General features: G+C 44.0%; 1 protein-coding gene across 1 annotated transcript in view; it reads right to left on the bottom strand.

Annotated features, from left to right (window-relative positions):
- The window catches only part of TULP4 (TUB like protein 4), a 265,359-nt gene that overhangs the window by 221,170 nt on the left and 16,530 nt on the right, over positions 1-27,659 (bottom strand). The window lies entirely within an intron of this gene.

The following is a 27,659-nucleotide window of genomic DNA, read 5'->3' as shown; positions in this document are numbered from 1 at the left end:
GAATTCAATCTAGGTGAAGACTCTGATTGAGTTATCAGGGATCGTGACTCCTTTCCAGAGGGCAATCTGGTAATATACAGTGGCGAGAATCATCAGTGCTAAAGACCGTCTAGTTAAAGTGAAGATTAACTCTGGTTTCTCTTCAGATCGAATAAATCTTTCGCCTTTTAAAGTGAAGATTAAGCCCAAAATGCCCACCAATAGTGTTACTCAGCATTGCTCTAGAAATTCTATCCAGTGCATTAAGACAGAAGAAAACATCGTATAGAAATGCAAAGAGGAAAAAAATCACCTTTAAACAATAGGATTTTTCATCCAGAAAGCCCAATGAAAATGAGTGAAATTAGAACTATTAAGAGAGTTCAGTAAAATGGGAAAACATAATACACAAAAATAAACTTAAAATGATGAATGAGACTATGTGTTTACCTATTCTTTCTTCTAAATTCCCATTTAAATGATTAAACAAATATAAAGGTTGAAAAAAATCTCTAAGAAACACTAACAGGCACCACTGATGGGCCCTTGAGGAATTTCTAGAGGAGATGGAGCAGATGGGATCAGACTGCTAGCAAAGCACCGAGTCTTAATTCAATCAGGCAAGGAAGAGCACGTGACCGCCAACTGGAGGTTGCAGGTCTGACTGGCCACGAGGACGGGACTGCGGTGGGAGAGTAAGGACCCCAGCAGGCACTCCTGGGCTGCACCCACAGGTAGCGGGGAGAGAGAGAAAGGGAAGCAATCCCCGGTCAGCTTTAGATGGCCACGACACTGGGCACCTCTCAGCAAAGCAGTGGAATTCCTTAATGACAAAGAAGACTTACTGCTTTGACTACTGTACACAGAGGCTGGAAGGAGGAGGGGAGGGAATGAAACGGAAGAACCTTCCAGAAGGCTCTCAGGCCGAGCCTGCCATCCGTCTAACAGAGCGGTCAAAAGACACAAGGCCTGCCTCTGGCTGCCCTGCGTGAGCTGGGCTGGCGTCCTTGCCGTTACTTGGGCTTCCCAGCTGTTTCACACGCAGCACAGTCCACCTGGATGGAAGGTCCGTGAGTGCAGGAACCCATCTTCCTCCAGGACAGCTCTAAGTTCACAGGCTGCACACGACCAATCGCACTAACGCATGAAAGCAGAAACGCAAATGGCGCTGCTTCTCCACATGAGCACCAGGGCTTACAAAAACTACAGTTTTGGTTTTCCACACATTTACCCTTTCATGATTCATTCTCAAACACCTGCATAATCTTTTACTCAGCCCACAGACTTCTTGAACACTGGCTTGGAATCAGTTTTTCAACTACTGAAACATCACATATTTCTTTGTTTTGAACATTTTTAATATTCCATTTGGTCTCTCACTGAGGAAATGCTCTGTTCAGGTGAGAAATCTGTAGAAGGCTCTTTCTTCCTCACTAAACCTAGGCCAATCCAAGGAAATACAGAGGAATGCAGCATACATCTGAATTCTCAAAAACTATCTTCATCCAAAAGTTAAGTCTAAAGCAAAACTTAGTAAATACCAAATAAAATTGAACACCAGTATTTAAATGACCAATTGAGAAGAAATAACTCAGGATTAAAACATAGGAAAATATTTATTACGTCTTTATTCTGAAATAGCCAAAAATAGGAAGCACTCCAATTACCCAATTATAATAAAACATTTAAGTATGATTTATCTACTTAATGGAATATTATACAGTCATCAGAAAGGATAATTATGAAGACCATATAGAGACATGAAAAAAACTTATGATATGCTAATGTTACAAACACAAAGGAATCTGAAATCTTGATTATACCTGTGAAAGAATGTCTATGGGGGAAGCAGATGTGGCTCAAGCAGTCTGGGGCCCACCTACTAAAACTACAACAAACAGGAGTGGAAGAAGGACCATCACCACTGCTCCCACCGACATAAAAAGGATGGTAAGTAACACTATGAACAATTCCATGCCCACAAGCTTGGTAACGCAGATGAAATGGACAAATTCCTTAAAAGAAAAAATATACTAAATTTCACAAAAAGTAAAAAGGGGAGATCTGAATTGGCCTGTGTCTATTAAAGACATTAAACAATAATTAGTTGGGAAACGGACTTGGCCCAGTGGTTAGGGCGTCCGTCTACCACATGGGAGGTCCGCGGTTCAAACCCCGGGCCTCCTTGACCCGTGTGCAGCTGGCCCATGCACAGTGCTGATGCGCATCAGGAGTGCCGTGCCATGCAGAGGTGTCCCTGCATAGGGGAGCCCCACGCACAAGGAGTGCGCCCTGTAAGGAGAGTCACCCAGCGCGAAAGCAAGTGCAGCCTGCCCAGCAATGGCGCCGCCCACACTTCCCGTGTCGCTGATGACAACAGAAGCGGACAAAGAAACAAGACTCAGCAAATAGACACAGAGAACAGACAATGGGGGGGGGGGATTAAATAAATAAATCTTTAAAAAAATAAAAAATAAAAATAAACAAACAATAATTAGTAACCTTTCAAAACAGAAAATACCAGGTCCTGTTGGTTTCACTGGTAAATTCCACCAAACATTTAAAGAAAAAAATGATATCAATGACCTAAAATCTCTTCCAGAAAACAGAAGCAAAGGGAATGCTTTCTAACTCATTTTATGAGGCCAGCTTTACCATAATATCAAAACCAGACAAAGACATTACAAGGAAAATTACAGACCAGTATCTTTCATGAACAGAGATGCTAAAATCCTCAATGAAATATTAAAATATCAAATCCAACAGTGTATTAAAAAAAAACTATATATTACAACCAGGTGGGATTTAATCCAGGTATGCAGGGCTGGTTCAACATCTGAAAATCAATGAACATCAACAGGCTAAAAAGAAAAAAAATCATACGATCTTATCAAAAGGTACAGAAAAAGCAAGTGACAAAATCCAACATGCATTCATGATAAAAACTCAGCAAAAAAACAGAGGCAAATTCTCAACTAAAGAATATATTATCATTCTCAACTAGATAAAGAACATATGCAGGGAAGTGGACTTGGCCCAATTGATAGGGCATCTGCCTACCACATGGGAGGTCCACAGTTCAAACCCCGGGCCTCCCTAACCCATGTGGAGCTGGCCCATGTGCAGTGCTAATGGGCGCAAGCAGTGCCGTACCACGCAGGGGTGTCCCCTGCATAGGGGAGCCCCACGCGCAAGGAGTGTGCCCCGTAAGGAGAGCTGCCCAGAGCGAAAGAAAGAGCAGCCTGCCCAGAATGGCTCCGCACACACGGAGAGCTGACACAGCAAGATGAAGCAACAAAAAGAAACACAGATTCCCGGTGCCGCTGATAAGGATAGAAGCAGTCACAGAAGAACACGCAGCGAATGGACAGAGAGAGCAAACAACTGGGGCGGGGAGGAGGAAGGGGAGAGAAATAAATAAAAAATAACTCTTTAAAAAAAAAAAAGAACATATGCAAAAAGCCTACAGCCACATCATACTTAATGGCAAGAAACTAGATGCTTTTCTGAAAGATGGGGAACAAGGCAAGAATTTCCCTTTTTACCAGTCCTTTTCAACATGATACTGTTAAATCCACACAAATGCGGTAAGACAAGGGAAGGAAGTAAAAGGTATACAGATCAGTAAGGAAGAAATAAAACTGTCTTTGTTCACAGAGAGTATGATTACTTACGTAGAAAATCCCTAAGAATCGACCAAAAAACTCCTGGAACTAATAAAGCAATTATATAAGATTGCAAGATATAAGGCTGAAATATAAGTCAATTGATTTTCGATATGCTGCAAAGAAGAATTGGAATTAGAAATTTGAAATAGGACATTTACAATAGTACCCCCCAGATTAAACACTTCAGTAGAAATCTATCAAAACATGTATACGATGTATATGAAGAAAACTATAAAACTCTAATGAAAGAAATCAAAGCTCTAAATAATGGAGAGGTATTCCATATTCATGTTTAGGAAGGCTCAATATTATTAAGACATCAATTCTTCAAAACTTGATAAACAGATTCAACACAATCACAATAAAAATTCCAGCAAATTATTTTGTGCATATTGACCCATTAACTCTCAAGTTTACATGTTAAGACAAAGGACACAGAATAACTAACACAATACTGAAGAAGAACAAAGTTGGAGGACTGACACTATCCCAAGTCAAGTCACTTTACTATATATATATAAAACGCAGTGATGGTGTGAAGCCACAACCAGAAAAGCCATAAATTCCTAGGTAAGGCAGCCCCCTCAGGTGCAGCTTAGAGCACACGTGCTTAAGCACCGTCCTAAGCACGATCTCTGTCTGTTCTAGAACCACTCCTGCTTCTATCAGCAACTTCAAAGAAACATGATGACAATATTGCTCTGTGCCTTCCTTGTTCTTACTGAACATAAGCCCTGAAAACCCCCGGGCAGCGTGGGTGCCACTCTGAATGCTCTGCTGCCGCTCAGGGCCAGCTTCCCGGTCTGTAAGTTCCCTAAAAAACCGTTACTATTTTGCTATGTGGAGTGGCCTGCTTGGTTCCTCCATCTTAAGTGCCCATGGAACTTTGGCAGAACCTGTTCTGCAGGTTTCTGGCCAGACATCAAGACAGTATGGGACTCAGATGTGACCTTTCCACACATGCCTCTTCTGTCACTTTTACTGAACCTGTGGTTGGCGCTGGGGTTTGTGTATACCCAGAAGAATTCAATCTCTGGACTGGCCATGTGCCAGCTGGGCCTGAGCCTCAGCAGAGTTGCAACTCCTACTCTCCGGTTTGTTGGACTTACCCAGGTCAGCTAAGGGGAGGAGAAAATGGTCAACCACTACACCAGGGAACCAAGAGAGTCTACAACTCCAAGCAGGAGAATTGCATCCATCAACCATGTGGGATCTAAGCCCCCTCTCAACTTAGAGGTGGAGTGGGCATCACCAACCCAGGGTCCACAGGATGGAGGAATAAAATATAGATTAGAGTGAATTTACTCATATTCTACTATAGAACTACTGTGACTAATAATGGAAGAAACTGTAGCACTGATCTGGAGAAAATGGCCATGATAGCTGCTGAGGGCAGGGAGAGGGAAGAAGAGATGTGACGAGGGGGCATTTTTGGGACTTGGAGTTGTCCTAAACGATATTGCTGGGACAGATGCTGGACATGATATATCCTACCATAACCCACTGAACGGAATGGGGAAGAGTGTACACTACAATGTAAATTATAATCCATGCGGTGCAGCAGTGCTCCAAAATGTATTCACCAAATGCAATGAATGTGCCACACTGATGAAAGAGGTTGTTGATGCGTGAAAGAGTGGAGGGGTGGGGTATGGGGTATGTGGAAACCTCTTATATTTTTGTTGTTTTTTTTTAAAGTTTCTTTTTAAAGATTTATTTTTATTTATTTCTCTCCCCTTCCCCCGCCCCCCACCCCCCGTTGTCTGTCCTCTGTGTTCATTCGCTGCATATTCTTTTGTCCGCTTCTGTTGTTGTCAGCAGCAGGGGAATCTGTGTCTCTTTTTGTTGCGTCATTTTGCTGTGTCAGCTCTCCATGTGTGCGGCACCATTCCTGGGCAGGCAGAACTTTCTTTCGCGCTGGGTGGCTCTCCTTACGGGGCGCACTCCTTGCGCGTGGGGCTCCCCTACGTGGGGGACACCCCTGCGTAGCACGGCACTCCTTGTGCGCATCAGCACTGCGCGTGGGCCAGCTCCACACGGGTCAAGGAGGCCCGGGGTTTGAACTGCGGACCTCCCCTGTGGTAGACGGACGCCCTATCCATTGGGCCAAGTCCGCTTCCCTCTTATATTTTTTAATGTAACATTTTTTGTGATCTATGTGTCTTCAAAAAAAAAAAAACAGTTTAATAAAAAAGACAGTATGGTATTGGTGAAAGAACAAACAGATGAATGGAACAGAACAGGGAGTCCAGAAAGAGACCCACATGAACAGCCAGAGGACCTCTCACAAAGCAGCAAAGGACTTCAGGGAGAAAAGACAGTCTCTTCAACAAAGGGCGCTGGAACATCTAGATACCAAGATTTAAAAAATAATCATCATCATCATCAAGACCCAGACCATGCATACTGATTACAAAAATTAACTCAAAAGAGATTACAGACCTACAAGTAAAATGCAAAACTATAAAACTGCTAGAATATAGCACTGAAGAAAATCTAGGTGACCTTGAGTTTGGGAATGGGTATTTAGATATAAGCCCAAAACCTTAATCCATGAAAGAAAAAATTGACATTGGACCTCTTAAAAATTAAAAGCTTCTGTTCCATGAATGACACTGTTAATGAAAAATATTTACAAAACACACATCCTTTGGAACAAAGGATTGTATCCAAAATACACAAAGAACTCTTAAAATTTAGTAACAAGAAAACAACACAATTTTTTTAATGGGAAAAAGCACTGAACAGACACCTAACAAAAGAAGATACACAGGTGGCAAATAAACATAAAAAAAGAAGCTCATACCATCATGTCTCAGTAAGGAACTGCAAATTAAAACAACAGTGAGACACCACTACACACCTACTAGAGAGGCAGACAAAACAAATACTACAAGGATGTGAATCAACGGGAGCTCGCATTCACTGCTAGTGGAAACGCAAAATCGTACAGCCACTGTGAAAGACAATCTCGCAGTTTCTTACAACACTACACATGGGCTTACTATATGATCTGGCAATTGCACTCCTAGGTATTTCCAAAGTAGTTGGAAACTTGTGTCCAAACCCCTGCCTGGAAGATTTAGGGAAGCTTTATTCCTAAACTGCCAAAAATTGGAAGCAACCAAGATGCCCTTCCAGAAGTGAACGGATAAAAATGCTGTGGCACATCCAAAAACTGGAGTATTATTCAGTAACAGAAAGAAATGAGCTCGAGCAACAAAAGAAAAAGATACACTGGACCTCCTGAAAACCAAAACCTTTTGTGCATCAAGGCAGATTATCAAGAAAATGAAAAGACAACATACATAAAGGGAGAAAATATCTGGAAACCATATCTCACAGGGGTTTAATATCGAGTATATATAAAACTCCTGAAATTCAACCACAAAAGGATAAACAATTGAAAACAGGGCAAAAGACTTAAAAAGACATTTCCCCAAAGGAAACGTATAAATGGTGATTAAGCAGTGAAAAGATACTTATCATGATTAGTCGTTAGGGGAATACAATTCAAAACCAGAATGAAATACTTCACCCTCACAAGGATATCTCTTATTTTTTAAAAAGGAAAGTAAGTATTGCAGAGGATATGGAAAAACAGGGCCTTGCACAATGCTGGGAAAGCACAGTGGTCAGCCACAGAAGAAAACAGCTCGGCGGTTCCTCAGTTGACCACAGTTACCACAGGACCTGACAATCCCACTCCTTGAAATATTCCCCAAAGCACTGAAAACAGGGACGTGAACAGAAACGTGTACTCCAACATTCAAAGCAGCATCGTCCACAAGAGCCAAAAGGTACGAACAACTCCAGTGTCCAACAGACGACTGGATAAACAAAATGTGGTAGACACACAAACAACAGAATACGACTCAGCCTTTAATAAAAGGCGAATGTAAAGTGACTTTCATTACTAACAATGCATCAATATTGGCTCATCGGTTACAACAAATGCGCCACACTAATCTAAGATGTTAATAATAGGGGAAAACTGGGGCGGGCATAGGGGGTGAGGAGGGCAGGTTAACATGGGAACTCCCTGGACTTTCTGTGCAATTTTCTTATAAACCTAAAACTGCTATAAAAAATAAAGTGTATTGGGGAAGTGGATTTGACTCAACTGATAAGAGCGTGGGCCTACCACATGGGAGGTCCAGGGTTCGAACCCAGGGCCCTCCTGATCCGTGTGGCCCACACACCGTGCTGACGCGCGTAAGGAGTGCCGTGACATGCAGGGGTGTCCCCACAGGCAAGGAGTGAGCCCTGCAAGGAGAGCCGCCCTGTACAAAAAAAGTGCAGCCTGCCAAAGAGTGGTGCCACACACACAGAGAGCAGACAACTGGGGGGAAGGGGGGCAGGAAGAGAAATAAATAAATAACAAATCTTTAAAAAAAAAACTGTGTTGATCAAGCAGACGGAGTAGGATGCTTCAGGGCTCTCCTCCTCCCCGCAAAGAAGCTCTGAATAACCAGGAAGAACTGGCTCAATATTTTCTCTAAGTTCCAGAAAATGACTCCAGTTAAAGGATTGCAGTTACAGGGTAAGCAACAACAAAAAAAGAAAAAGGCCATTTAAAAACAGTACAGGGAAGTGGACTTGGCCCAATGGATAGTGTATCCACCTACTACATGGGAGGTCCGCAGTTCAAACCCCGGGCCTCCTTGACCCGTGTGGAGCTGGCCAATGTGCAGTGCTGATGCGCGCAAGGAGTGCCGTGTCGCGCAGGGGTGTCCCCGCGTAGGGGAGCCCCACGCACAAGAAGTGCGCCCCGTAAGGAGAGCCACCCAGCACGAAAGAAAGAGCAGCCTGCCCGAGAAATGGTGCCGCACACACAGAGAGCTGATGCAGCAAGATGATGCAACAAAAAGAAACACAGATTCCCAGTGCCACTGATAAGGATAGAAGCAGTTACAGAAGAACACAGCAAATGGACACAGAGAGCAGACAACTGGGGGGGGGGGGGAGAGGGGAGGGGAGAGAAATAAATAATAAATAAATATAAAAAAAACAGTAGGGTCTTGGGACCCTCTAGCTGGCCATGCCCCACCCTCAACAGCTCGGCACAGAGTGGGCCCAAGCTCCCAGGGCGGACCTCTGATCCAGTTCTGGAGGCAGCAGTGACCCTCGTGCACATCCTGGGAGCATGCGGGTCTGGGCCAATCTGTCCAGGGGTGCCTGAGGGACTCACCACCCCAGAACGTGCCCTGCAGGTAGAAGGTGGCTCGCAGAACTCTTCTACAGAGAGCCCTGGGAGCAGTCACAGGGCTGCCAGGCACAAGGGACTGCTGGCTGCAGGACAGAGCGCGCAGTGTCCAGGACGATGAGGAAGCTGTTTCTTAGGAAGAGGGGATGTTCACATCTGTGGAAACGGGAATTCCAGGGCCACACGTGCCCAGGATTATGAGCAGAAAGGCAGCCCTTGCACTGTGGCCTTGAGCTCTTCTCTAAACTCCTTGTATGGCTAAGCCCTGAAGGAGATCACTCACACAGGTCATCTGCAAAGACTGGAAAGGTGTTTTGTTGTTGTTATTGTCGTTGTTTAAGGAACAGGTGCCTCAGGGTCTAAATGCCTGTGATACTATGTCAAAATATCATAATGACCAGTTTTCAAGATTACCAACATACAAACAAACAGGGATGACGCAAAGGGGAAGATTAGAAACCATCAACGGAGGACCTAACTGGGACCTAACAAAGACTTTTAAAAAATATTTCATATATGCTCTAAAGGCTAAAGGAAAATATGGACAATAAACGAAAGGAAATCAGAAATGATAGATGAACACAAAGAGAACAGAGATGGAAATTATGAGAAGGAATCAGAGCTAGAGATCACAGTAACAGAAATTAAAAGTTCCCTAGAGGTGTTTCAGCAGCAGATTGGAATTAGCCAAAGAATCAGTGAACTTGGAGGTAAGACAATTCAAATCACCTAGTCTGAGCAGCAGGAAGAATTTAAATATTCAGAAAAGTGAACAGAGCCTGAGAAGCCTGTGGGACACCAAGAAATGTACCAAAATAAGCCTTGTGGGAGTTCCCAAAGAATGAGAGTAAATAGCAGAGGGAATATTTAAAAGAAAAAAAAAAAGGCTGAAAACTTCCCAAATTTAACAGAAGAAATGCATGTACACATCTCAGATGCTTAACAAATTCAAAACAGGATAAACCCAAATAGACCCACATTGCAGCATATTAAAATCAAACTGTTGACTACCAAAGGGAGAATTCTGAAAGCCACAAGAGAGATGCATCACGTCATGTACAAGGGAGTCTAAATAGGATTTAAGTATCAATTTCTCATTGAAAACCAAAGGGGCAGGCGGCAGTGGGATGGCACCCTTAGAGTGTTCAAATAAAAAAATTCCCAACCAAGAGTTCTATATCCAACGAAACTGTCTTTCAGAAATGAGGGACAGAGTACCATGTTCCCAGATAAACAAAAGCTGAGGGAGGCTCACCACCACTAATCCAGCCCTGCAGGAGCCGCCAGAGGAAGCTCTGCAGGTTGAAAAGAAGGGGGAACAGAGAACAGACCGAAAACGCACGGTAAGGGCAACAACAGCTAAATATGAATGCCAACACCACTCTATCTTTGGTTTGTAACTCCACCTTTTACTTTGTACAGGATGTAAAAGGCTAATATAATACATAAAATGTAATGAGAAATCAGTGATTTTGGACTCATTAATGTATAATCATGTAACTTATTTATACATAACTACATAAAAGTGGGGAGATGGGCAGGGGTATAGGTAGTTTGTATACTATAGAAGTTAAGTTGGTATTAAAAGCAAACAAGGCCTTTCTCAATTTAGAATGCTAAATTTAAGCCCTATGGTTACTACAAAGAAGATATTGGAGAATATGTAAGCTCATAGAGAAAGAAAGTAAAGTACAGGATGCCAGGGATGGGGGATGGAGGGAGTGGGGAGCTAATGCATAGTGGGTGGAGGGTTTCTATGCAGGTAGTGAATGGTACGCTTGGGCGTGGTAGAGATGGAAAAGTTTACGTATATGTTCCCACAGTCCATTTCTCCATTAATGCAATCCGAAATCTTGGGTGAAATAAAAAGTTTTTACATAAGCCTTAATAAGTTGGGAATGAGACTATGCAAGCTGTGCAATGACATAAGAACTGGGAACACAAAAAAAGGTTTAATTTTAATCAAGTGAGCAGTATTCCTCTTATCTTCACTTTCAAAGTTTAAGAATTATTTGCCTTAATTGAGCTACTAAAATTTTATACCAACCTAACTTCCTTCTGAGTCAACTTTTTTTTTTTTAAGATTTATTTTATTTCTTTCTTTCTCCTTCGCCCTACTCCCGTTGTCTGCTCTCTGTGTCCATTCATTGTGCGTTCTTCTGCATCCGTGTGCATTATCCAGCAGCACTGGGAAATTGCGTCTCTTTTGTTGCGTCATCTTGCTATGTCAGTTCTCTGTGTGTGTGGCGCCACTCCTGGCTGGCTGCGCTGTCCTTCATGCTGGGCGACTCTCCTTGTGGGGCGCATTCCTTGCGCGTGGGGCACCCTATGCGGGGGACACACCTGCGTGGCAGGGTACTCCTTGCACGCATCAGCATTGCATGTGGGCCAGCTCACCACACGGGTCAGGAGGTCCTGGGGATCGAACCCTGGACCCCCCATATGGTAGATGGACGCTCTATCAGTTGACCATCGTCCACTTCCCTCAAATGGCTTTCTAGGTACCTCAAATCTTTTGAAGGAGGAAGATAAGCTTTAAACAAGTTGTCATCAAATAAACAAAAAAAAGTAAAAGGCAGGCAGGGAGCGTCAGAAGACAGGTGCCGGTCTACCCAGCTGGTTAGGAGTTGGCAGACGCAGCAGGAAGCAGGCGCAGCTTTTCCGACAGTCAGGTTCCCGCGTGCCAGCAGGACTGTTCCTGCTCTACCCTTCACCACTTTTAGCATCAACACTATGAAGAGCAAAAGTGATAATGTTTGTAAAATTCTCCGAAGAATATAACATGCTTATAAAGTAAAAAGTGGTGTCTTGTCAAACTTGCAATACTAATTTGACTGTGTTGGCACAAGGTACTACATAAAATAATCAGCCACCTCGTGTGTGCTTCTCTGGTTTTTTACGTTACTGTTTAGAACCTGTCGTTCTGAAGGCACTTGCCCTCTCAAAGCATCAGGTCTTCACAGTCCTCCAAGCCCTCTTGGCGCTGCACTACTGACGGTCTGGCTCGAGGCATTCAATTTCAGGAAATGACATTTCTCCTCCATGGGAGGAGAGAGAGGCCTGCAGGAGACGAGGAGGAGCACAAGGGTTTCCCACAGCCTACACGCAGCACTCCAGATTTTCATTCAAGAGCAGTGGTCTCCTAGAAAAATCTTTGGTTAATTACAATACTATGACTTTAACAGTTCTTTTGACAAAATCTCCAGATACACACAGGGAAGAAGCACTGTAAAACTGTGATAGGGGTATGCCTAACTGAATTTAAGAGTGTCAGAAGTAGTTAGCAAGTTTAAAGGATTCTGGCAGACAGGTAGGAGTCTATCCATTAAAACGATCACAAGTTGGTTAATGTACATAAGATATTTGAAGTACTGGCAGAGTAAAGTTATATTATGTTGGTATTATGCCACAATCACCATGAAACTAAACAAGAAGTTTTCCATTTGGGCTTTCTTTGGGAGCGATATTGGAGTTAACTGCTCCTGTGGTGTAAATTCTTAGAAAAAGTAATTTTAGTAAAACCCATCATTTTTAAGGCAGCCTGAGTAGATAAGAATTTCCTTATTCAGGCACAGAAAGCAGTAGTGGGAAAGGAAGACTTTAAATCTCTTGCGTATTAGTCATCTCATTATATCAGATCTGGTTTTGGAGGACTTTTGGGTAAAGAGATCCAAACTTTGAATTCTGTGTTCAGTACAGTTGATAGGGTTTAGGAAAAAGTCAGTTTCCAAGGTTGCACATAGCTTGCTGGGATCCTTATGAAAAATACTTAGCTTACTCAGATGCTCAGCTGCAAACTAGTTGATTTCACATTCACACAAGAATACATTGGATTTTCACAGAAATTATTTCAAGAGTAGTGACCACCAAAAAAAAAAGAATACATCGTTTTATGTTGACAAATGTGCTGTTATAAAAATTTGATGCCTGCAACTTTATTTTCCTATAATGTTTATATTTGCTGGACTATTTAGTTACAACGCTCTTAACCTTGTTTGTTCTCTTGTTGCTATTTGACCTCGCACTAAGCCAAGTACCAATGAAGCTAGCACAAGGAATTCTCTGCTCTTTAAACATGCAACTTAGGGAACCGAAGGGAGATGCCTTTACATTGTACCGTCAAAGTCAGTAGGTGCAATGTCTCCAGCGTAGTGAATCCTGTAAATTCAAATTTATGATTAGGTGACAAGTTGACACTTAGACTGTCCTATTCCTGATCAAAAGTGAATAAAGGCTTTAAAAAAAAATCCTTGGATAGGCTCCTAGATTTCCCCTGAATGATGTTTCCATCAAGCGCAGGGGTTCTTCTGTGAAGTTCCTAAAATCTCAAATCTTTCCAAATTTCACCAGCATTTTCTCTTTCCCTTGTCAAACAAAATGTTTTAATTAATTACTCTTAATTACTTACATTCACATTGCAGACCCAAGCCATCACCAAATTAATTTTCTATTTTTTTATTTAGCCAGAAAATTTCTATTAAAGATAATACCTCATTTTCTCAGTATTTTCACTTCCATCAACAACACTAAGAATTGTCTTTCTCTGAGAATTTTTCACGAAGAAACAAAGTCTTCAGCAGTTCAGGAGAGTTGCTGCTTCTAAATTAAGTCGAGGGTAGGCAAAGCACCTTGAGATGTTAGGAGGCTGGCAAGGCTCACTGGGCATTCACTCCTTGTGAAGTGTCAGGTTTTTAAAAAACCTCACAGCCTGGACCCAACTGCAAGTCATGCTTCAGCCAATTTACAAACAACGGCCCATCGTGGCCTTTCAGGGGCCAATGGAAAATGGTTCACGTCTTTACCACTAAATCCAAGAATTTTAAATGTTAAGTGCACTCACAGGTAATAGGCTAAACAAAAGGATCTTATGCCAACTTAAAAGTAACTCTGATGCAAACTGTCAGCAATTCCTGAGGCCCCACAGGTGACTTCTATTTCAACTGGTAGGGGGTTGCAACTTGACCTGGCACTCACATACGTATCTATTCTACTTCTTCACCCTCAGCTCTGTGCACGACCTGTTATTATTAAATGACTAATGATGACAGGTTAACATTTTCAGAGGTCCTGCATCTACCCACACAAATGTGCTCACTCTAACTGCATCCTAGGGGACGAATTTCCTCATAGAAGGAAAATCTAAGTTCCTAAGTGATGTGGCTAGTCAGAGTCAAAACTGAAAACCTAAGAGGAGAACGCTGGACCCCAATGCATGCTGAGATGCTCCGCCACCCCCCCCTTTTGTGAAGGAGTCCCACTGCCAGCCAAGGCGGAGGCTGCCAGCCATGCCCAGTGCCCGTTCGTGCTGCTTGCAGGCCCACAGGAGCCCAGGCGCCTGCTGAAGGCCCAGCTGATGGGCCAGCTCCCACCCTGCATTGAGTTAAGCTTGGCCAAGGAAACCTCAGTGGAAGAAGGCTGCTGCGGGGCTTCCGAGGAGGCTCCTGAAGGGGCCTGGCGCACGGGAAGGCCAGCCCTTGCCCCTTACTGCCCGTTCTGCTGCCCTCTGCTCCCGCAGCCATCTCACACCACCAAGAACCCGAGGTGAAGACGGTGAAAGGATGACAGAGCCACACAGCCCTGATGACCACGGGGCCACGCAATCGCCCTGGTCTCCTGCTCCGGACTTCTTCAACGGGAGAAGTAAACCTTCGTCATGCGCCAGTCACTTACTTCAGCTCTCTTACGAGCATCAGAATCTCATCTCCTGAATGCCCATGCAAGAACTCACATCCTTTGCCTGTATTTTTGGACTATCAAATCACTGTTAAATTCCAACAATATTTATGCTCAATAAATATCTGATGAATGAATAAGTAATTGGGTCCTATCTTGAAATCCAAAATATTTATTTGGCTCTTGAGTCATCTCCAGCTTTAAAGTCCTCTATGGCCCCAAGACCCCAATAATCCAGGTAGTCTCTGGGGAACATCCTACAGTCTTCAGGTACCCCAAAACTTCAGGCATGCCCTAGAATCTGGTGGCTGCAAAGAAAAGTTCACATGACAGCTCTTCCCTTGACCCTGTGGGCTATGTCCTCAGCCCAGTACTGTACTTTATAAAATAGGAGTCATCAGCCATATATAGCTATTTAAATTTCTATTTAAATTAAGTACAATTAAATAAAAATTAAAATTCTGTTTCTCGGATATACTAGCTACATTTTGACTGTTCGTGGCTACCGTACTGGGAAGCACAGGTTTGGTACATTTCCATCATCACAGAGACTTATTTGGACAGCAATAACTGACTGTCTTTATCTGACTTTGGTATTAGGGTGATGTTGGCTTCATAAAATGTGCTGGGTAATTTTCCCTCCTCTTCAATTTTTTGGAAGAGTTTAAACAGGATTAGTGTTAATTCTTCTCAAAATGCTTGGTAGAATTCAGCTGTGAAACCCTTTGGGCCTAGACTTTCCTTAGTTGGAAGATTTTTGATGACGGATTCAACCCCTTAAATGTGACTGGTTAGTTCTTGTTTTCTTGTAGAGTCATACTGTAGGTTGTTTGTGCATTCCATTTCATCTAGGTTGTCTAATTTGTTGACATACAATTTCTCACAATGTCCTCTTATGATCCCTTTTATTTCTATGGGGTCACTCGTAACTTCATCCTTTCATTTCTGATGTTATTTATTTGCATTGTCTCTCTTTCCGTCTTTATTAGTCTAGGTAAGGGTTTATCAATCTTATTAATCTCAAAGAACCAGCTTTTGGTTTTGTTGATCTATTATTTTTTTGTTCTCAGTTTCATTTATTTCTGCTCTAATCTTTACTATTTCTTTCCTTCTGCTTGCTTTGGGAATCATTTGCTGATCTTTTTCTAGTTTATCCAGGTGTTCAGTTAGGTTTTGATTTTACCTTTCTTTTTCAATATAGGCATTTAGGGCTATAAATTTTCCTCTTAACACTGCTTTTACTGTATGCCATAAGTTTTGATAAGTTGTGTTTTCATTTTCATTCATCTCAATATGTTTACTAATTTCACTTAAAATTTCTTCTTTGACCCACTGATTGTTTAGGAGTACGTATTAGTCTGCCAAAGGGCTGCCAAGGTAAACTACCAGAAATCTGTTGACTTTTAAAAGGGGGATTTATGTGGGTCAAAAGCTTACAGTACAGGACCATAAAAAGTCCAACTCAAGGTTACTTTCTCAGCAGCATCAGCTGCACGTGTTGAGGCAAGATGGCGCCAGCCTCCCCCTCCGCTCCGGGCTCACCCTATCCTCCCAAACGCTGGAAGCCCAGCTCGGAGGCCTCGTGTTCAAGTGACCCTGTGGCCCCTCTCCTGGCGCAGGCTGGGTTCTTCCCAGGCCTCCTCGTTCAGGCTCCCCTGTCCCGCTCTCCTCCCAATCTCAGCTGTGAACCCTCAGGCAAACGGCTCCTCTCTCCCCCAGGCCTCAGCTGTTTGAGCCGCTCCTTTCTACCACGTGGCAGGGTCAGAAGTGGCAGCTTCTCTCCTGGGTCTGAGTGACTGCCGTTCACATCAGCCCCGCCAGGGGGGCAGGGGCTCAGCCTGAGTCACGGCTTACTGACGCAGTCGAACCAAAAAGCCTCAAATGGGGGGGGAGTGGGGTATATGGGAACCTCTTATGGGTTTTAATGTAACACTTTGTGTGATCTATTTACTTTTTTAAAAAAAGAAAAAAGAAAAATGTAAAAAAGCCCTCAAATTCAGCCCTCGACTGAATTTAATATAATCAAAGGGTATCACACCAAGAGGAATAGATTAGTTTACAAACATAAACTTTCTCTTTTAGGACTTCATGAAATAATCTCATAAAACAAAAACTTGGAAATTTTCCCCTTTCCTGTCTATTACTGACTTCCAGGTTCATCCCATTATGATCTGAGAAGATGCTCTGTGTAATTTCAAATGTTTTATATTTACTGAGACCGGCCTTGTGACCTAACATGTGGTCCATCCCAGAGAAAGATCCATGAGCACTGGTGAAGAATGCAGAAGCCGCTCGTTTGGATGCAGTGTCTGTTAAGTCTAGCTCACTTACCTTATTGTTCAAGTTCTCTGTTTCCTTGTTGATCTTCGGTCTAGTTGTTCTGTCTAATGATGTGAGTGGGGTGTTGAAGTTTCCAACAATTATTGTAGAGATGTCTATTTTCCCCTTCAGTTTTGCCATTGTTTGCCTCATATATTTTGGGGCACCCTGGTTAGGTGCATAAATATTTATAACTGTCCTATCTTCCTGGTGGATTGTTCCTTTTATTAACATACAATGACAATCTGCATCTCATCACTTCTTTGCATTTAAAGTCTGTCTTGTCTGACACCAGTATAGCTATGGCCATCTTTATGTAGGAAGTGTATACAGTTGCTAAGATCTTAATAGTCTCAGGAACTTCCTGCAAGAACCCAAGGTTTATGCTAAATCATAATTTATTGGTGACTGCTCTGATATTTAGTCAAGAAAGACTGGTTCAGGGACGCAGGCTTGGCCCAGTGGTTAGGGCATCCGTCTACCACATGGGAGGTCCGCGGTTCAAATCCCAGGCCTCCCTGACCCGTGTGGAGCTGGCCCACACGCAGTGCTGACGCGTGCAAGGAGTGCCCTGCCACACAGGGGTGTACCCCGTGTAGGGGAGCCCAATGCGCAAGGAGTGCGCCCCGTAAGGAGAGCCGCCCAGCACAAAAGAAACTTCAGCCTGTCCAGGAATGGTGCCGCACACATGGAGAGTTGACACAACAAGATGATACCACAAAAAGAAACACAGATTCCGGTGCCACTGACAACAACAGAAACAGACAAAAAAAACCCACAGCAAATAGACACAGAGAACAGGCAACTGGGGCGGGGGGAGGGAAGAGAAAAAAATAAATAAATAAATCTATTAAAAAAAGACTGGTTCAAAATAGTAATCACTAAGGAGTAGGTGTAGTTCAGTGGTTGAGCACCTGCTTCCCATGCACGAGATCCTGGGTATTTCAATCCCCCCTACTTCCTAAAAAAAATCAATAATAATCACTAAATTTTACTTTTAATTTTCCATGGATTACTGCATATAACTCCACAGTTCACACAGGTTATTCAACCCAATTCAAATCCAATTCACACAGAGTGCCCAAAGTCATACAAGGGTTCTGTGTATATAACCAAACTCACAGAGAAACAGCTTTTATCATAACCTCAGAAATCAGTGGAGTGTTTGATCTGTCCAAGAATCTGTGACCCCAAGGAACTACAAGAAGAGCAAGGACTGATAACCTACAGGTAGACCTTGATTTCAGTGAGTATGAAACAGGGAAATTCAATTTTACAAAGTTAAATTAGTGGTCATCTAATACACAAAAGGATTTACAAAAGGATTCCTTGTGATACCAAGTCCTCTCCGTGCATTTAAAGGACAATTTAAACTACTTTATATATTCTCAGGTTATGAGGAATCTGTCTTCCACATCAAACTTGACTATAAACTATGGCCAAAATTTCCCTGAGCTCAAACAATGCTGATATGAAAAGAAACTATAATTTGTTTTACTAAAACAACATCTGATTTTAGAAAAAAATAACTCCAGGATTTAACAGGTTCTTCTCCTCAATTTACTGGCCTTTTGTTCATAGTGGTGGTGGTGGTTTGTTTTCCTTTAGCTTTTAGTTTCATTATTTTTTGTTTGATCTTTAAAAAATTTATTGAAGTATATCACTCAAACATAAACATACATAAATAATAAGTGTACAATAATAGTTGCGAACTTACAAAACAAACATATATAACATCATACAGGACTCTCATACCTCACCCTACCACCAACACCTTACACTGCTGTTAAACATTTTTAACTAAATGATTAAAGAGCATTGTCACAATATTACTACTAACAAAAGTACTTTTCCCCCAACTCACCCTATTATTATCTTTATATTACTTATATACGAACATACATAAACGATAAGTATATAGTAAAGGTTGTGAACTTACAAAGCAAACATGCCTAACATCATACAAGGGTCCCATACATCAACCCTCCAACACCTTGCATTGTCATGAGACGTTTGTTACAAATTACAAAAGAATATTGTCAAAATCTTATTACTAATTATAGTCCTTATATTTGGTATATTATTCCCCCAACCTACCCTATTGTTTTTTATGACAGTAGTTGTAAACTTATAAAACAATCATGCACATGTGCAGAATTCCCAAACACCGCCCCTAAGATGATAATATCTGATTGTTACCACATCCATAGTGTACATTTGGCACTCATTTTCCATCCTGCCCATTATCAACACAGGACATCTTTGGCATAGATGCAAGAATATTACATCATTACTGCTAATCACAGTCCACAGGTCACTCCAGTTGTATCTTTCCCATGCTTCTCCACATTCTCACTGCTCTGCAGTAGTGATGTACATTTGCTCTAGCTCACAAAGGACACTCTTGCATCTGCACCATCAACCACAATTCTCACCCAACTCTTGGTTTACTGTGCTATTCAGTTCCTAGATTATTCTCTAGCTTTCCGTCAATTGGCATTTACATACCTAGGCTACCATTTTCAGCCACATCCCCATTTATAAACTAGCTGTTACTCACTACGTGTTACCATCCACTCTATAACTTTCCACATTTTTGTAGTAAAGCTAAGTAAATCTTCTACATACATTAAACACTGGTAGTCCTCTCAGTCCTTCTCTTATCTCCTTTAAGAATCCACCACCTACCACCAGGTCTTGAAGATATTTTCCTACAATTTCCTCTAGAAGCTTTATGGCTCTTGCTTGTATTTTTATGTTTTTGATCCATTCTGAGTTAATTTTTGGATAAGGTGTGAGCTAGGGGTCCTCTTTCCTTCTTCTGGCTATGGATATACAGTTCTCTCAGCACCATTTGTTGAATGGACTGTTCTGCCCGAGCTGTGTGGGTTTGACAGGCTAGTCAAAACTCACTTGACCATTCATGTGAGGGTCTCTTTCTGAACCACCAATTTGGTTCCATTGGTCTATGTGTGTGTCTTTATGCCAGCACCATGCCGTTTTTACCACTATAGCTAGGTAATATAATTTAAAGTCTAGAGATCAGAGTTTGATTTTCATTTATAAGATGTTTCTGGCTATTCCGGACCCTTACCCTTCCAAATAAATTTGATAATTGTGTATCTAATTTTTTAAAATGCTGGAATTTTTATCGGGATTGCATTGAATCTGTATATTAATTTGAGTAGAACTGACATCTTAATGATATTTAGTCTTCCAATCCATGAGCATGGAATGTTCTTCCAGTTATTTAGACCTTTTTTTTTCTTTCTCTTTAAGTTTTTTCTTGTCTTTATTTTTTTAATATTACATTCAAAAAATATGAGGTCCCCATATACCCCCCACTCCCTCACCCCACTCCTCCCCCCATAACAGTCTCCTCCATCATCATGAGACATTCACTGCATTTTTTAAAAAATTTCTTTTAACATTGAGTTACAGTTTTTTTAATACAAGGGCTTTACATCGTTGGTTTTACTTTTATTAATATAATCTTCATTTCTAGATTCTCTCTAGGCCTCTCTCTCCTGTCTTTTCTTTTCAGGCTCTAGCACACCCTTCAGAATTTCCTGAAAATCTAGTCTCTTGGTTAGAAATTCTCTCAGTTTCTATCTGTGAATATTCTAAACTTACCCTTGTTTTTGAAAGACAATCTTGCCAGATATAAGATTCTTAGCTGGAAGTTTTTCTCTTGCAGTATCTTAAATATATCAGATCACTGTCTTCATGCCTCCATGGTTTCTGGTGAGAAATCAGCACTTAATCTTATTGGGTATCCCTTATATGTTATCATTGCTTTACTCTTGCTATTCTCAGAATTCTTTTTGTCTTTGGCATTTGACATTCTGTTTAGTATGTGTCTCAGAGTTGGTCTATCCGGATTTTTTCAGATGGGAGTACACAGTGCTTCTTGGACATGGATAGCTATGTCCCTCAATAGGGTTGGGAAATTTTCTACCTTTATTTCTTCAAATATTCCTTCTGCCCCTTTTCCGTTCTCTTCTTCTGGGACACCCATGACATGTATGTTTGCACATCTTTTGCTGTCATTTAGTTCCCTGAGACCTTGTTCAATTTTTTCCATTCTTTTCTTCATCTGTTCTTTTGTAGGTTCACTTTCAGAGGCCATTTCTTCAAGCCACCAATTCTTTCTTCTGCCTCCTCAAATTATATGATTCCAATGGGTTTTTTTTTATTTCATTTATTGCACCTTTCATTCCCATAAGACTATTTTTCTATGTATGCTTTCAAATTCTTCTTTGTGCTCATCCACTGTCTTCCTAATACCCTTATTTTTTATTTATTTATTTCCCCTTCACCCCCCCCCCCAGTTGTCTGCTGTGTCCATTCGCTGTGTTCTTCCGTGACCACTTCTATCCTTTCCAGTGGCACCAGGAATCTGTTTCTTTTTGTCGCATCTTCTTGTTGTATCAGCTCTCCGTGTATGCGGCGCCATTCTTGGGCAGGCCACACTTTCTTTCATGCTGGGCGGCTCTCCTTACAGGGTGCACTCCTGGTGCATGGGGCTCCCCTACGCGGGGACACCCCTGCATGGAACGGCACTCCCCGCGCGCATCAGCACTGCACATGGACCAGCTCCACACGGGTCAAGGAGGCCCGGGGTTTGAACCACGGACCTCCCATGTGGTAGGTGGATGCCCTATCCATTGGGTCAAGTTCGCTTCCCTTCCTAATATCCTTAATCTCTTTAGCCATCTCATTGAATTTATTAAGGTGATTTGCTTAAACATTTCTGATTAGTTGTCTCAACTCCTTTATTTCACTGGAGACTAAATGGGCCGCATCTTCCAGTTTCTTGGTGTGGATTGTAATTTTTTGTTGATGTCTTGGCATCTGGCTTACAAGGTGTACTTATTCTGGGTGCAGTTTTTGTTTTTAGTTTAGGGCTTTCTTGCCCTTTCTCCCTTGCTGGTTGTGCAGTAGGAGCCAAGGATGTAATTGGTGCTGTACGCCGTGGAGGCTCAAGCTGCCCTCATTGCCTTAGGAACTGATGAAGCTTCTCCCAACTTTCTCCTTTGCCAGGAGTAGGCACAGAGTCACAGCTGTGTGGAATAATCCAAGTTGTGCAAGCCCAGAAAGACTGATGAAGCTTCACGCCCCTTTCTCCCCTGCCTGGGGCAGGGATGGAGCTGCAGGTGTGGGCAGCAGTCTATGTCATGTGGATCCAAGATGACCGCAGTTGCCCTGGTAGATATCCGATTATTCAGTCTATGCCAGCCAAATGTACCTGCAGTTACCTGGTCCCGCCAGCCTCCTCCCTGCCAGAGGAGGGGGTTAACCTAGCCTAGGGCTGCAGGCTGAGCTAGATGAAAGAAGCCCGCTCCTACAGTCACTGTGATTTTCAGTCAGCCTTGCCTCGCCTCATGCTAGAGGCGGAGTCAAAATCGTGGCTACCAGCCTCTTTCCAACACAGATTGGTTCAAACTTTAGCTGTTCTTAGGGTTATAGTTTATTAATCAGTAGCAGAAACTGGTGGCCGTCTCTTCCTCCTGTTTTTGGAAAATGAGCTTCAAATTCCAGCCATAGAATAGCTCCTAGGGCAGCTTGTGCTGCCAAAGTAGGATAATCACCAGCCTCTGCGACTTGACTGGTAATTTCCCAGGGAGGCTGGGACTGTTCCCCCAGCTTCCTCCCTACCACAGGTGGGACTGGAGCCTAGGCTAGACCTGCAATCCGACCTGGATGGAAAGAAGCCGGTCCCCACCAGCATTGGGACTTTCAATCCACCCCACTTCCCCTCGTGCCAGGCACAGAGTTAAGATGGCAGCTGCTGGCCTCTTTCTGACTTGGAAAGGCTCAAACCTCAGCTGTTCTCAGGATTATACTTTAGCCTGCTGAGTTTACTCATCAGTAGCTGAACTTGGTGCCCAACTGTCTCTTCCTCCCCCGTTTTTGGGAAGCGAAATTTCCAATTCCAGCCACCAAACAGCTCCCGAGGCAGCTTCTGCCTCCGCTGGAGGACGGGCACTGGCCTCCGGGGCATGGAGCACTCTATTCATGAATTTCCTCTGCAGACAGGCAGTCTCCTCCTCGCATTTCTTCAAGGATATTGTAGGATGCTCTTCTGGTCTCCTGGAGCCCCAAAACAGGCGCTTCAGCTAGCTCCAGGTAGTTCTGGGTATTTACTAACTGCCCTGTACCAGGAGCTGACTTTAGGAACTCCTTACTCTGCCGCCATCTTGCTGGTTGTGTCTGCTTTGATTTTTAATGCAAAGCATACATGCTTTTTTTTTTTTAAGATTTATTTCTTTTCCCCCCTTCCCCTTCTCCTGTCCTGCTGTTTTTGCTGTTTGTGCTGTCTTCTCTTCTCATTTTCTCTATTCTAGGATTCAACGGGATTCAATCCTGAACACCTCTGATGGGAAGAGAGGTTCCCTGTCAATTGCACCACCTCAGTAACTGGTTTCTGCTGCACTTCACCTTGACTCTCCACTTGTCTCTCTTTTGATGCATCCTGTCATCATCTTGCTGCATGACTCACTTGCATGGGGCACTGGCTCACCATGCAGACAATGGCTCGCCATACAGGCACGGTTTCTCTTCTTTTCACCACAAGGCACCAGAGATCAAACCCGGGTCCTCCAATATGGTAGGTGAAAGCTCTATCACTTGAGCCACATCCACTACCCCACAGGTGCTTTTACAGCCTGAGTTCCTTCATACTTCTTAACTGTTACAGAGGATTCCCTTCTGTGTTTGTAAACTGAGGCAGGGATGTCCCTTCTGCCCAACCTCAGTGACCTCAAGTGCTGCCAGCCCTCTCCATAGTTCTACAACCACATACCAGTCCCTCCCTGGAAATTGTGGAATGCAGAGAAAATCCATGTCTCTCTCCAGACACCTGGGTGATAACCTGGAAACGTGGGCATTGGCAGCCACGCTGTGCCACAGGACTGAGCAGGGGAGGATGCTGGTTGATGACAGAGGAGAACTGTCAGAAGCACTGAGGGGCACTAACAGAGCGCAGAGGGGAAGAGCGGCAGGGAGAGACAAGGAGCGTGCTTTCCAGGCCCCCGCCCCACCATAAAGTACTCCAGCCTCCGGTTCCCAGCCTGGAGTCCAGCCGCTTCCCTGCCTGCCTTCCACTCAACTGCCCTGAACCCTTCCACTAAATCCTCCTTTTTGTGTAAGTCCGTTTAAGTCTCCAAATTATAATTAAGAGCCCCCTAAGTAGCCGAGGGCGCTAGGGCCCATCTGGCTGACTGTTTTCAAGGGGGCAAAAGAAAAACCTACGGTGGAAAACAAACCTAACAGGGTCCTCAAGCCAGAAGGAGGAAGCCGCACCTCTGAACCTGCTGCCATGGCAGCAGTCAAACGGACGGCCCCGCAGGACGGCCCCGCAGCACCGCTCTCCCCAGCAATGTCCTGACAGGCCCTTGGGCCACAGGGGCACTCCTCAAGCTAACCTACGGCCGACGCCGGGTGGCAGGGGAGTGCGGTCTACCCTTGCTTCGAGGGTGTAACGAAGGAGAAAAAGGGCACAACCACAAGCCACCGTGACCTTGGCAGGGGCAGCAAATCAAAGCTCAAGAGCAGGCACGGAGAACCTCCTGCACGCTTAGTCTTCCAGGCTGCTGCGACAACCACCACACAATGGGCTGGCCTAAACAAGGAGGATTTACTGGCTCTGTTTTGGAGGCCAGAAGTCCAAAACCACTTCGTCAACAAGCCTGCCTCCTCCCAGAGCTGCCGCATCCCGGTGCTGGCTTGCCGCCATCCTCGGGGCCCCTCACCGGCTCCTCCTCCGGCTCAGCTGCGTCTACTCACAAGGCCTTCAGCCACACGGGCTCAGGCTGGGTCCATCACACAGTCCTGCGACGCTCCTGCTCACACCGCGTCCACACCTTCTACAAAGGTCCTTACAAGCGGTTCACACCCACAGGGGCCCGTGTTTTGGAAGGGCATAATGCTATCCCCAACAGAGACACTAAGTAAATGCAAGTTCCTAAAACAAAGGGGGACCCCGATGTTCACAGTGGCATTATCCACAAAAGCCAAAAAGGTGGATGCAACCCAAGTGCCCAACAACAGATGAATGGATAAACATGATGTGGCACAGATCCACAAAGGAACATTTAGCCGTGAAAAGGAACAAAGAACGCTGCAAGGTGGACAAACTTAAAACTTCATGCCGAGTGAAATAAGCCAGACACAAAAGGGCAAGTTTGTATGATCCCAGGTAGATGATATAGCTAAAATAAGAAAATTCATAAAGACAAGAAGTAGATGACAGATTACAAGAGGCTGTGGGGGGAGTTAGAATGGGGACTTATTGCTTAGCGGGTACAGATTTCTCTTTGGAGTGGCAAAAAAATTCCACAAACAGTGGTGATGATTGCCTAACACTATAAATATTATCAGTGCCACTGAATTGTGTACTTAAAAGTGGTAGAAATTGCAAAATTTTATGAGATACATATATATACATGTCTGTGTGTGAGTTACCACAATAAAAGTGAATTTAAAAAAAACACAAGGGATGAGGGTATACGGGAACCTCTCATATTTTTTAATGTAACATTTTTTTGCAATGTATATATCTTCAAAAAAATACAATTTACAAAAATGATGGGATGGAAGAGGAGTGGGGTATATGGGAACCTATTATGTTTTTTATGTTTTTTTAATGTAACATTCTTTATGATCTATTAACTTTAATAAAAAACAGTGTTAAAAATTTTTTTTTAATTTTTTAAAAACTAAGGGGTAACATTAGACAGAACATGTGAATTTATTAAATATTTTTGGTATTTGGAGCAGCAGCATCTTTTCCCAAAGCGTGTCAACCTACATGGTTAAAACTCAGAAGAGAACTGCGGCTGACTTGAGTTCTGGCTTTTTTTTGGGGGGGAGAGGGGGTTTTGAACCCAAGCAGCCGTCTCCTGAAACTAGCAGTAACGAGAACACGTGCAACGCCTTCTATTTCCCCCACCTTCTACTGCCTGAGCAGCACGGTCTCAACAGTACAAATTCCTAAATGCCCCGACCTGATGCAAGTGTTCCTCGCCTCAGCAAGCACGGCTGGCCTCCTCAGCCAGACAGACGGCGACTCGGAGGAGGCCTGTTCCTTCACGCCGGCTGGCGGGAGGCGCGCCCGCCACCCCCCAACACCTGTCGGCAGACGGCCCCCCACGCGCAAGCCCTGGCCGGATGCCCACCCCTCGGCATCCTGAGCGGCGCAGGGGGTCTCGTCACCGCCGCACGCGCTGGCGAGCCCGCAGGAAGACGCCCCCGTGCTGCAGCCCCACCGCGCAACGCGCTGGGACGGGGTCCAGCTCGGCTAATTCCTCCATATGTAGGAGAATCCGAGCAGATCTTAGGTCAAACCAGAGGAAAACCTTGGGAGATGCTAAAGGGCCAATTTCAGATACATTAATACATCCGTAAAATTACATCTGCAACGAAATAGCTGTCTTGTTTTTATAACCCCAACACAGATGTCTTGGCTGCAATTTTTTAACTTAAATGATCAAAGACTAAGAGAAAGACAGACTGTCACAAATTATGCTCAAGTTAGAAAACTATGCAATATGTATCAGAAGGGAAAGACTGAACATTTCGGATTGTGTACTTCATCAGATGCCACGCCAAGAGGCTCTTCTGTGCTTTCTGGGCCAACCTGCTAACCCCAGGTCCTAGGCTCTGGACCATTCCTTGCCTGCTCAGAACCAAACCAGACTCTTTGGAATATTAAGCCAAGGCTTTTGTGAGCAAGAGGATCTAGATTAACTACAGCTCACTGTACTCACGTCATGCCCTCCGACAGCTCTGCTCTTAAATAAAGAGCAAAATCCTTACACACGGGATACAAGGCCCACCCACGCCTGCATTTCCCAGGAACATCATCTCTGACCCTCGGACCAGACCACGTTCAGCCTTTATCCCTTGTACTCCTTCCTCCCAGCGTGAGTGAACAAATGAATGAATGGACTCTAATCATTACTGCAACAGTTTAGCATGTCTTTGAGTGCAAGTAACAGGTAATCCCAACTCAAATTGGCTTGAACAATAAGGAAATCTATTGCACACAGCAAGTTCAAAAGTGCCAGGTGTGGGATGCCAGGGCTCTGAGGAGCTTCTGTTTTCTTGGCACTGCTCTGTCCCCAGCTTTGGCTTCGGGCTGAGAATGATGCAAGGTGTACCAGGAGGCACAGGCAGACGTGACAGCACTCAGGTCGAAAAGGCCCGCCTTTCCTGGCACTGCCGCTCTGAGGGTGGGAACATCCTCTCCAGACTCTCCTGGCCGAGCTCCACCTCACTGCACTGGCGAGGACCAGCCGCCCGCGCCCCCAGGGCCATCCACTCACCCCCCCACAGAGCCACACCCCCCGCTCATCCCCCCACAGCGCCGCGGCCCCGCTCGCCCCTCCAGCAGTCACCTACTGAAAATGGGACCGGGTGCCCAGCTGAGACAGATCAGGTCGACCCCAGTGCTGGGGATGGGGTCACCTTCCCAGAGTAACGGGGCAGGCAGGAGGGAGGATGGCAAAGTAAAACCCCAACTCCCGTTAAGAAGGAAGAAGGCACTCACAGGGTCTGCAAATTACATGTGTGGGGCTGGTGCTCTGGTCCCCAACGCTAGCTGACATTTCCAAGGAAAACCTCCACTTGCCCCTGCAGCAGTGTGACATAGTTATGAATTCCAAAAATAGATATTGGATTGTTCATAATCTGATCTGTACCTGGGTGTGCTTGAATTACGATTAGGGCTTCGATTGGGCCACGTCATCAGGGCATTGAGTCCCTGCCCCTTGGTGGGTGGGGACTCACAGATAAAAGGCATGGCAAAGGAC

Source organism: Dasypus novemcinctus, chromosome 28 (genome assembly GCF_030445035.2).
Source record: "Dasypus novemcinctus isolate mDasNov1 chromosome 28, mDasNov1.1.hap2, whole genome shotgun sequence".
Taxonomy (NCBI): domain Eukaryota; kingdom Metazoa; phylum Chordata; class Mammalia; order Cingulata; family Dasypodidae; genus Dasypus; species Dasypus novemcinctus.
This window is presented reverse-complemented; position numbering and strand designations above follow the sequence as displayed.